The 11,440-nt window shown below is 47.7% G+C and overlaps 1 long non-coding RNA gene across 2 annotated transcripts; it reads right to left on the bottom strand.

The window, feature by feature from the left end:
- Window positions 1–2,476: 2,476 nt before the first annotated feature.
- LOC308197955 lies at window positions 2,477–10,953 on the bottom strand. Of its 2 annotated transcripts, XR_013953475.1 has the most exons (4): window positions 10,212–10,953; window positions 8,922–9,246; window positions 4,366–8,393; window positions 2,477–2,604 (listed from the first exon to the last, which is right to left on the bottom strand). It is a non-coding gene; the product is annotated as an uncharacterized lncRNA (long non-coding RNA). The 2 variants fall into 2 exon arrangements; XR_013953474.1 differs by having other exon boundaries at window positions 4,366–9,246.
- Between the last annotated feature and the right edge of the window lie 487 nt (window positions 10,954–11,440).

Raw genomic sequence — 11,440 nt, 5'->3', positions numbered from 1 at the left:
ACCAGCCTTCTCCTTCAGAAATGTTATTTTTGCCCAACAGCTTTACAAAAGTGGGATTCTGCTTTGCTGTCCTAGTTTTGGGATGCAAGACCCTGCATCTACTGCCGTCTGCTCTGTGAACAAGGCTGATGATGGCAGCAAGTTAGCTGCCATTGCAAGTTAGGTGCCATTTGCTTTGAATCAGACCCAAAAAATAGGCTTGCCTCTACCCTTGGGGCCAGGGCTGTTGTGACTGCACAGTTCAGGTACTCTAGAGAGTACTGCTGTGTTATAACTGCTTTTGCTGCTCACTGATAGTTCTCTGAGTGCCTGGTAGGAACCAGAGTCGTGCTGAGCACAGGCAATCGCCCAATGGTATAGGGGAATAGCAAGGAATGGAAAATGACATTCACACTTCTAGAAGGCTGGAGGCACCTTCAGTGGTCCAGGCTAAAACACCTGCCTCTGTTTCCTACTCAGGCATCACCCACTCTTCCCATTTGGCTGAGGGAATATGTAATTGTTTTTTTTTTAATTTTTTTATTTTTTAATTTTTTGCGGGGTGAAGTAGAGCAGTTTTGACAACAAGAACTAAGGCATCCTAATTGGCAGTGCACCTGGCACATGGCCAAGACGAGAAATCTTCTGTGAACAGACTGATGTTCATTTATCGCTGCTTATTACTGTCACCTGCCTCAAACCCAGATATGTAAGGTTTTTTTTTTTTTTTTTAAAGATGAGCTGTGCAGTCCCCTGATTTCCAAGTGGATTCTGCCAACCCTTGTTCCACCCATCATGAAATGTGGTTTCCTAACAGGGTTATCATCTGAAAATGACCTCCCCAGCAGCACTGCAAGGCACAAGGACATTCACTTTTTAACGATGTGCTCAAAGGACAAGACAAGCCTGGTGCCAGCCTTGCAAATTCATCCTGAGACTTGGTTTCCCTTTGAAACTGGTTAAAATTTCAAAGTGGGCAGCTAAATGCAATAGTAAGGAAACCTCCAAAAGAATAGGATAAAATAACCAAAGGCTTTTTATCTAGAAAGCAGCACAATGTTGTGACTCTTTTAATTTGTCCTAACAGCTTCTTTTTTTTTTTTTTTTCCCAAGTGAAATCAATTTGATATACGTCTGCAAATGATCTGTTTCGTTCCAAACAATGCTGGTGTTTTACATCCGTTCACTCCCTCCCCAGATGTATGGAAAAAGTAGGCTGCTCTCTCCTTGTCCTTTGTCTCTTGCTGCCCACCTTTTTTTTAATGAAAAAGAAAAACACTTTCTCTTTGGAGAAAAGCCCCTGGAGTTCAGAGGAACTGGACTGAGAAGAACCTAATAGAAGAAGGAAAAGAAAACCTGCAACTTTTATTTCTGTGCACCATCATGGGCATAAGGGCACACAGTGCTGGTGAGGCAGGTGCTTTCCAAGAGCTTTGCAGCTGTTAGCAAGAGCAAGTCATATCCCATGTCAACTGAAATGTCCACTGCAAGCCCTGAGGAGCTCGTGAAGAGGGCTGAAATGTTGCATCTTACTTCCTCTCCTACCTGCACTGAATTTCTAGCTAGAAACATGGCTGGGGGCAGGGCTAAGAGTGAAGTCTTATAAGGGAGCAGATACCCTGAGTGAAAAGCTGCTCTTCTGAGACGTTCAGCTGGAACCCATATGCTGCTCCAGGGAGCCTGCAGGGGATGCACAACCTGCACTCGGAGATGTCCAGGAGATACCCAGGGGCCTTCTGAATGTCCCAGACGTAGGTGAAATGTGTTTCCTGCACTTGTGCTTTGCATTTTGAGCTGATCTTAGTTTCAAACCTCCTCTTCATGTCTTTGGCTCAGCTGTTTTCAGATGTGGTGGCTGTGACAGGGATAGGGCAACTCAGGGGGGCAGCCACAGTCAAACAGAGAAATGAGAGGCTGTCGTTTCTGGATATCAGTGTGGAGCATCTCTGAGGTTTGATTGCTTCTCCTTCTGTATCTTGCTTTCTGCTGATTTGATCTTGGCTTTCTGTAGTGCCAGAAGCAAAGGTGTTTGTGTGGTATAGTAGAGTTATTTAGGCTTATAAAGTACTGAGTGCCCTATGCAGAGCAGTTACTTTCCATAGATATCCTCTACCTATTTTTTAATGTATCAATTACAGGCTAATAGTAGCCTTGCACTGTTTTATGAGGCAATAATCTGATTCCCAAGTGGATAAACCACGAAAGCAAAGGAAAACACAGTGCAACTAGCATTATTATTCATAAACGAGGTTAGAAGCAGTGGTTCTACAACTCAAGGGCACTTGGCATGAAGGGAAATGGTTGTTTCTACCCTGGTCCTGACAGATCTTCAAACCTAGAAAGATGCTGTTGTTAAAAACAGCCATCTGACTGAGTAAGCACTGCATTTTCTCAAATGACTTAATTGGAAAGATGGTTCTTTCCCTTGTTAAATATTTTGCAACCAACAAAAACCAAAACAAACCAAAAACCCGACAATCAACCAACCAGCCAAACCCTCCAAAGTGCACCAGACCATTATTTTTTTTCTTCAGGTCATCCCAGAACATGCTATTTTGGGATTTTGGGCCATCCTTGAACTTCTTTAGCATTCAAACCAGGGGTTCAGTGAGATCTGTCAGAGATCTGTAAAAAAAAAAAATAAAGAAAAAACAGGTGACTGTAAAAAAAAGCCTGAGTTAAACTATTGTTGTATTTTAAAACTGGCCCATTTCCTTAATGTATCCCAGAAACCAAAAGCAAAGTAAAAGAATTTAGGTCAAATTAAACATTTCAGGTCAGAGACTTTGTTTTTGAAGTCTAGCTAAAGACAATGAACTTTCACTTTAGGGTTAGCCTAAAATAATTTTGTGCAGGCTTTTTCTTCCTTTTTATAGAACTGAAGGGGAAAAGGCCCTCTTTTGACACTGTAGGTGGAAGTCTTCAGATGCAGGTCAGCCTGGGTTGGAGGGCTGAAATCCATGTCCCCAAGCACCACATCCAACCTCTCGTTAAACACCCCAGGGGCGGTTACTCCACCACCTCCCTGGGCAACCTGTTCCAGTGCCTGACTGCTCTTTCTGAGAAGAAATGTCTCCTCATTTCCAGCCTGAACCTCCCCCGGCACAACTTGAGGCTGTTCCCTCTGGTCCTATCACTAGTTACCCATGAGAAGAGGCCGACCCCCAGCTCCCCACACCTTCCTTTCAGGCAGTTGTAGAGACCAATAAGTTATCCCCTGAGCCTCCTCTTCTCCAGACTAAACCACCCCAGTTCCCTCACACGCTCGTCATAGGACCAGTGTTGTCCCCATCTCTGTTGGCTTTTCAGGGTTCAGCCTCTGCTCCATGGTATGATCTGTGCCTGCACCTCTGATGGGAGCAGCATCCCACATCCCCTGCCCTGCCAGATGTGTGCATGGGAGCCCATTTTCTGACCCAACAACCTTTTTTTGTTTTGTTTTTGTTTTTGTTTTTTGTTTGTTTGTTTGTTTTTGCCTAGTGCCTTTTGGCCTGGCACCCGAAAGCAAAACAGTATTTTGCTGCCAACCCTTGGCTTTGATGGATTCCATCCTACTTTGAAACTCCTCCCTCCAAGTTCTCCACACAGAACTACGGAATCCTCCAGGTTAAAAAGACCTTCAGGATCACCAGGTCCTGCTGCCTGTGTGGACCGACTAACCTAGCTTTCTCCTCTCTGCACACCTCCTATTTCTTGTTCTCCACCCAGCTCAGGACCCACCCTGAGTGTTATTTTATTAGTTTTATGCCCTGGATGTCATGTGTACAAGTGCCATCTTGTGCACTTCCCTAGGGTCACACTGCCTTAAGCAAGCTGCCTCTTGCTGGAGCTGTACCTTGCTGAAGTTCTCCCCCTCAATATATCGACACTTAACAAGGACACAAGGCTTTAACAACTGTTGCCTGAACTGCCAAGTGCTTTCTGACTCTGGAACATCCTGTTACATCTTTAAAGACACCCTTTAACCTGAGTCCACATAGTTGTGGGGGCTGCAGCATGCTTCAGGACTGGTAGCACATTGCTTGTCTGGAGATTTACAGACATGGGATGAGTTTTTTTTGTGTGTGTTTTGGATAAAGGAGGAACCCCGATGGGTGGCATCCGGGATGGGTGGCACTCTCCCCCTTGCCCCCCTGGCCATTGAAGAAGGATGCCCAGGCGTTTCCCTGGGCATTTCCCTTCTCCTGGGTTGGGCCCCAGTGCCAGGGATGGATCAGCCTTTCCCCTCTTGGCTTGGATGATTTGGCCTCCAGCTGTGGTCCAGCACATTTGCCGGACATACACCAAGTTGGACAGATTGGGGTCTTTTCAAAAAGATAATGTAGGTGGCCCCGAGGGATGCTGTACCCTGTGAGCTATGCCCTGCCAAACCCCTCAAAAACCCACCTGGTTGTGGCGTGGATCCAAGGGGGAACAGTGAGGCTGGGGTTGTTGCTGTGAAAATCTCTGTCTTTCATTCCAGTTTAGAAATGAAGTTTTTCCACAAGCCAAAAGCCTGAATAGGGACAATATTGCTTGAAAGAAAATGGAAACACAAAACAAACAAACAATAAAATTATTCTGTTGCTTGGAAAATGTCAAAGCTGCTTTGAATCCTCTGGTTTGAGGAAGGCTTTCTTTTTTTCTTTTTTCTTTTTTTTTTTCTTTTTTCCAAAAACATAAAACTTTAAATTGTGCTTGCCATATTTCAGTTTTGCTCCATTTTTACCCTGAAAAGTGTGTTAATAAGCATTTCTTTGTAGCTTGCAACCCGCTTCCAGATGTGTTTATCCTGAATGTGCTTATCGGTTCCTGTGTGCCACTTAGTCATAATGAGCTCAAGAGGGAGCTTGCTATGTACTCGGTGCGGAGGATATTACTGCTGGAGCAAATACCCAGGAAGCATCCATTCCTGCCTTAGGCCCCGAAATGTGCACCCCTCACATACAGCCAGACCAGTGCAAGTACTTCATTTGTCTAGCACAGAAAGAACTGCTGTGGGGACCTGGAGAGTTTGGATGCTTTAATGCTTTGCATTTAAGTTCTCAGCATTGAAGTGCATAAATAGAGGGCTTTGCATTTAACAATTTATTATTCTGTCCAAGAAATGCACTAATACCTTTATCAGAGTTAAATATGTTGTTCAAAACACAAAAGCCCAATCACTGAACAGTCAGACATTAATGGCTGCTGTTCTCCCTATGTCCTGAATGGCAGCCAATAATCAGCTAGAGAAATATGATTTTCTCCTAAAAAAATGTTTCACTTCTGTGTGTGTGTCAATATATGCAATTTCACTTTTTAAAATATTTATTTATTTTTTTATTTATTTATTTTAGTTGTCCAAGGGAAGAAAGGAAAAGCTTAAATGCCTTAGGTGTGGCAAAGCATTTTGCTTGGTCCCCTGATACTGCTAAATACTGGCTCTGTTTCCTCCTTCCCTCCCAGGAACGGGAGAATAAGAGCAAGAAGTGTGAGGTTTTGGGGCTGGTGAGCCAGGAATGGGTTAGGAATTTAATCTAAGCTGTTCCAGGTCTTGAGTCCTCTGGTTCTGATGAACCTCTGGTGGCAAGGCAGGAAAATAAGAATGCTCAGTGAGATAAACCAACTGCAGCCTGACAGACCACATTTGAATGTTCCTTTAGCACGTAAAGGTGATGGGGATGCTTCCACATGAGCAATAGGGGATGGGTTTGGGTGCCTCCTAAAGATCTTCAACCTAAATCTTGCTTCAGTAAAACATATTGCAGACCCTCTCATGGAGCTTGCACAAAATCAGGTGCTGCCCCTGGGCTTGGAGGAAGCCACTCAACACGCAGTACTGTGCTGTGGAGGACACCTGAGTCCTGGCTACCTGGGCTAGGCACAGGCACCTGCATGGTGGGACCCTGCTAGCCAGAGCTCCCAGTGCCCTGCATGGTCTCCGTCAGGAGTCTGGCCAGCAGCACTCACCCTAAAACACACAGAGTAGAGGTAGGAAAAAAAAACACTTAGGAGTGCTCACGCATTCACGCATTTACCGGCATTGCTGTCTCCAAAATATATGCTGGAAAGTATGGCACAGGCCCTCAATTCATTTAACGCAGCCCCGGGCTAAGGAGAAAACAGGAACTGCCCTCCTGAAATCCTCTAATGGGCCTTCTCCTCCAGTCTCCTGTTGCTGATAAAGCCCAAATTCATAAGCCACAGAGGAAGTCATAAAACTGGTGCCGTGATCCCAGTGCCTGAGCCAAAGGCAGCTGAAAGTCAATGGAGAGGCTCTCATTGACCTGAACATGCTGTGAAGTTGGTGTTTGTGGCATAAAGCCTCTATGGGGAAAGACGAGGGGAGGGAAATGTATGGGAGTAGGACTCCAAGTCCTCATTAAAACTGTCTGTTCCTTAATTTTTTATCTCCAGCACCAGTGGAGGTGCTGCCAGACCATTGCGTGCCTCCGTCCCTGCACACCAGGCACCCTCTCCCTAGAGGAAAGCAGGAAGCTTTGGTTTATTCATAATTTTTTTCCCCATGCCAAAGTCTATTTAATATCAAGTGTATTGTGTTGTGCTTGCTTTGGATTTTTTTTTTCATTCTGGTCCCACAAACGCCTCCTGGGCAGGTCAGTACATCTCCCAGGCTACCTCTCTGTTGTGCGTTTGGAGCCTGCAGGATCCAAGGAGACCTCCATCATGCAGTCTGAGCACCACTTCCCTGATGAGGTTCAAATGGCGGGAGTGTTAGAGAATATTATTGATAAACAATACATGTCTGGTGGAGACACTGATTATTTTCCTGGTACAAAGGCTGCTGCATCCTATGTGATAATTCCTCTTTCTTTTCCTCCTTGTTGGCTTTGTGTTTTTGTGATTTATTTGCGGTCTGGCAAGCGTCCACAGCCCTGCAGGAAATGGATGTCTGCTATTGTGTTTGGGGGGGCTATATAAACGTGTAATTTTCCCACTACATTAATTACAGACGTTTCTCCCTCGCTGGAGCAGCTCCATGTTTTCTTTGCCCTTTTGGTTTGGAGACAGAGTGTTCTCCCCACACCCCCAGCTCAAGCCACGGGTATTTATTGGGAACCCCGACTCTGACATCCTCCACTGAGCCAAGGAAGAGTTAAGGAGCGGGTCATTCCCATTTGCCAGCTTGGCTTGGCCACAAACACTGCAGAGGGGAAACTCATTGGCTTTTCTACCTGATGATAATAGCTCCAGAATAGTAGCATAGCCAGGTTTTCTCTGGCTATTCCTCCTGCCGACACTTTCCGCAAGAATAAAAAATGGTTTGCCCTAAGAAAACAACCTCCTTGTTATGGAAAAGCAATTGTGGAGCCGTTTATTTTGGAAAAGCTGTGCTACTTAATTCCTGCCTCCCGAAGACAGACCCTGCTTGGAGCAAAGAATTAAACCCAAGGCAAAACTCAGGGTGATTTTACCAGGCTGTGTTCAAGAAAAGGCCAGAGGGAGAGGTCACAGGGAGGTACCTGGTGCCAGATCTGTTTTGGTTTGGCTGTACTCTGGCGACCAGGTTTGGTCTTAGGGCCTTCGACCTAAGTGTACTGGAAAAGTTTTTTTTTTTTTTTTTTTTTGTTTTTTTTTTTGTTTCTGTCCCACCAAAATCTGTCTTAAACAAGGAATTCCTCAGTGGAAAATCTGCAAACACAAAATTAAAAAAGGGATATTGTCAAAATCCCTGTTTGGCCGAGGTTGAGGACACAGGTTTTGTGTTCTACAAGGCCGCTGCAGTGCTTGGCTGTGTTCGTAGCTTGTGCTTCTCACCCCGCTGGACCCCTCTCAGGGCTCCCATGTGGGATGCTCCCTTCTGCCATGTCCCCAAACCTAGATTTATAGGGCTGATGGGCTTGGTTTTGGTCCTTGGTGGCAGACCTAGTGCTTGGTTGCTATTCACCCACTGCCTTGCACTGAAACAGCAATGCCCCTTCTCTGTGCTGAGTGGTGACCTGTGCTTGCTGGGCCCTCTAAAGAGGATTTACCATAGCTCACAAAATTCTCTTGCACTACTTACGCAATGGAGCTGTGCTCTGAGATGCTTGAGAAGCACCCAGCATAGCAAGTTTTGGCTTGTGTGGGTTCTCTGGCTTGCTTCTGCCCCGGAAAGTGTTAACATCACCTGAAGAAAAATCATCTTAGAAATACAAGTGCATGCAAAGCAAGGGACAAGGAGAAGCAAGCGTCTGCTCTTATTTTAGAGGACATTCCTGCCAACGAGAAGGCTTGTTAAATCATGTTCTATTTTTCTTTAACTCCTGGAAAGAAGAAACTTGGCCAGATTTGTATCAGAAGATGCTGTCTCTGCAAGCGGACCCTCCTTTCAGAGAGCAGCTATGCTGAGCATGCAGATGATCTCTGTCATTGACGGGGTCAGATCATTTCCAGCAGGCTGGATGCACCAGCGTGTCCTTTGGCTTGTAACATGGGCTTCCCGTAGACTCCTAATGAAACACAAGTCTTGCTGAGATATTTCTCATTTCTGCCTGCCAGAAGTGGGCTTGTTCATCACAGGGTATGCTGGCAAGCACAGAGCAGGTCAGATTTATTACAAACGCACCAACTGTGCTGCCTGGGACCATCCCTTGGCCAAAGCAAGGGAGGTGGCTCTGGTTTACAATCGCTCTCTTTTTCCAACACCCAAGCTGCCCAGACCCCCAGGAAGATGGTGAACATTTGCCCCCTGCCCCCACTGCTGCTGCTGCATGGAGACTTGCTGGTGGCCAGGCAGAGCCCAGCTGCTTTCCAGTGGCCAGCAGCGGGACGAGGGAGCCGTGGTGGCTCTGGCAATGTCACGCAGTCATCTGGTGAGCTGGATGGTGGGTCAGCGACAACTCACTGCTCTGGGAGACATGCCTGCTGGGATGCTTCTCCTTACCTCTTTGGGACTGGGACTGTGCTGCCCACAGAGTGTCCCAGCTGAGCCCAGGAGATAAATCCCTCCGGATCCACATGAAAATTAAGAAACTTACCGTGTTTATTCTGCCTCATCTGTGCAAATCTTGAGCACTGTTCATGATCTCTGTTGCACTGAACCCTCGCAGCACAGTTCACGTGTTGACCAAATACTTTATCAGTCCATAAAGATGAAGCTTTGTAGGCCTGTGCAGGATTGTTGCACACCTGTGGTTGATGTCAACAGGTTGAGGCTGGGACAGCTCCATCAGGACTTGGGTTTCCCTGTGAAAGCACCCACCTGATGGTGAGCACTGCTTGAGGGAGCCTGTATCTGCAGCTTCCAGAAGGCTGCCATCTCATACACGTGCAATCCAGCCTCACAGGGTGATGGAAATCCTCCTGGGGAACGAAGGATGCCCCCATGAAATCTGCAGTTCACCTCTTTTGAGAAAGACCCTTGGAGGGAAAGGTCCCACAGGGGGACGCTGCTGTGCCAGCAGCAGGGAAACCAGGCTTTTCTCATTAACACAAGTCTGTGTAAGAAATTCCTCCTGCATCCAGCAGGAAGCCATGGCTCATCTCTGCTCTTTCTGCTGGTGAGGTGAGACACTGGAGGGCCTTGAGGAACTAAGCTTTGTCCACGATACTTCTGCCGTTGCTGTGCCTTGTGCATCCAGTGCTGAGAAGTGGCTGTGTCCAGCGGTTGGTCTGAGCTGCCAGATGTGGGTGAGTGGAGTGGGGATGAAGAGCTGGGCATTTAGGGGCTCCCATTTCCACCCATCAGGCCTCTCAGCACCACTACTTGTTCCCCTTTCCCATCTCCTCCCAGCAAGGAGAGCAGGTGGGACCGCTGCCTGCTTGCCCACCTTTTCTGAGGTGGTGCAGCTCCATCTCCTTTCTGTTTCAAACAGCCAAGCGGCAGGAGCACAGGAGGAAAATTGCAGCTCTTGTGGCAAGCACTTCAAGACATGCTCTGCACATCTAAACACAATGCAATTTTGCATCTGAGTATCAAAAGCTAAACAGCAGGTGAGACTGGGTTAACAGCCTGGGCATGGCAGTTTCTAAAGCAACGCCTGGGGAGCTCTAAACACAAACACCATTAGCAATAACAGGATCTGTGCACTTAACTCCCTGCCTTGCTTTAAAAGCATCAGCCCCCAGCAGCAAGCATCCTCCACTTGATCCACTTGGTCCAGCTCAGTGCTCTGCATCCATGCCCAACCCAAGGAGCTGGGCCTCCTGCCGTCACATCGGAATTTAGTTTAAGTCTCATCCACACCCTTTTCAATTTTGCAAATTCTGGGAAATATTCACCGTTCCGGTGCTTCCTTTCACACATCACACACACACCACAGACTTACCTGTGCACTGCAAGTGCCAGGGAATTTACTGCCCCTGTCAGTAGCAAGGAGGTGCTGCTGTGTTGCTGATACAGCCACCAGCATGCGGTCTTCAGTGTCTACCAGCCTGCGAGCTGAAGAAACGCCACCCCTCTCCATACTGGGCATTGCAGGGAGGAAGGACGCAGGGCAGTGGTAAATGAATGCCAGGTATGAGATAAAACAGAGAAGGGAGATTGTGCTCAGCTCCTAGGGACTGGGGGAGGCTGCAGAAAGACACTGAGCAGAAATGATAGTGGGACAGCGCAGGTGGTGGGGGGAGTCAAAGCAACATCCATTATTTATACACCCTCTGCACTGAGCTCGCAGGGAGCGGGGATTGGCCAGGAAGTGGGTCAGGACGAAGCATGATGAGGCAAACAAAACCCAAAGTCCTCGCCCGAGGCCACCGCTGATCCCATGCTGATGCCCCCGCCGGCTCCCCTGCCCCGGCTCCCTGCAGCCAGCTCCCTGCAGGGATGGTTGCAACCAGACTCTGGGAGCACACGTAGTGAGAGTGCGCCCAGTAACACAGTGGTCTGGGGTAGCAGAGCGTTTGCAGTGATCGCGTCGTGCCAGTGCATTCAGCAAACGCAGAGGCAGTGACATGGCGGACGGAGGGGAGACGTGTTCCCTTGCCAAGAGCCAAAGGGGAGGCAGCGTTGATGTGTCCATCACAGCTGGGAGATGCAATGAGACAAGAGAGCCCTGCTGCTCACCAGACTTCCCCCCTTCGGTCTCCCTACGTGCCCGGCAGGGATGTGGATTCATGCATTTGGCAAAGCCTGGTGCTCATGTGTGCAGAGAGGAGGTTTTAGTTTTGCATGATGAATTTGTGTGAAAGCCTGCAGAGATGGCCTGTGGACCTGGCGTGGCATTGGCAAGCTGTCCAAAATGGCAGGTGATGCTCCTGATGTGTGTTTTATCACCCTGGCTTTTCCCAGGGAAAACAATGTCCTTGTCTTCTACCACAAAGACTGAAGGTCAGGCGCAGGTCTGAGGGTGGCTCTACAGGGGCTTCGCAAGGGTTATCCATCCCTGGGGTTCAGCTTCAGGCTTCACCTGCGAACGTGATGAGGTCTGGTTGCTTAAACCTTGTTCTCCTTCCTGACTAATTATGCTTGCAGAAACAACAGCTACATCTGCACTTGTAAGAGCATCAGACTGATGGGCACCATGAGCTGCCCGGAGTGCCTGCACCTTGTGGCTTG

The sequence above is a fragment of the Anser brachyrhynchus genome, assembly GCF_964034855.1.
Source record: "Anser brachyrhynchus genome assembly, chromosome: 7".
Lineage (NCBI taxonomy): Eukaryota > Metazoa > Chordata > Aves > Anseriformes > Anatidae > Anser > Anser brachyrhynchus.
Note: the sequence above shows the minus strand (reverse complement) of the source record. Positions and strands in the feature narration are given on the sequence as shown.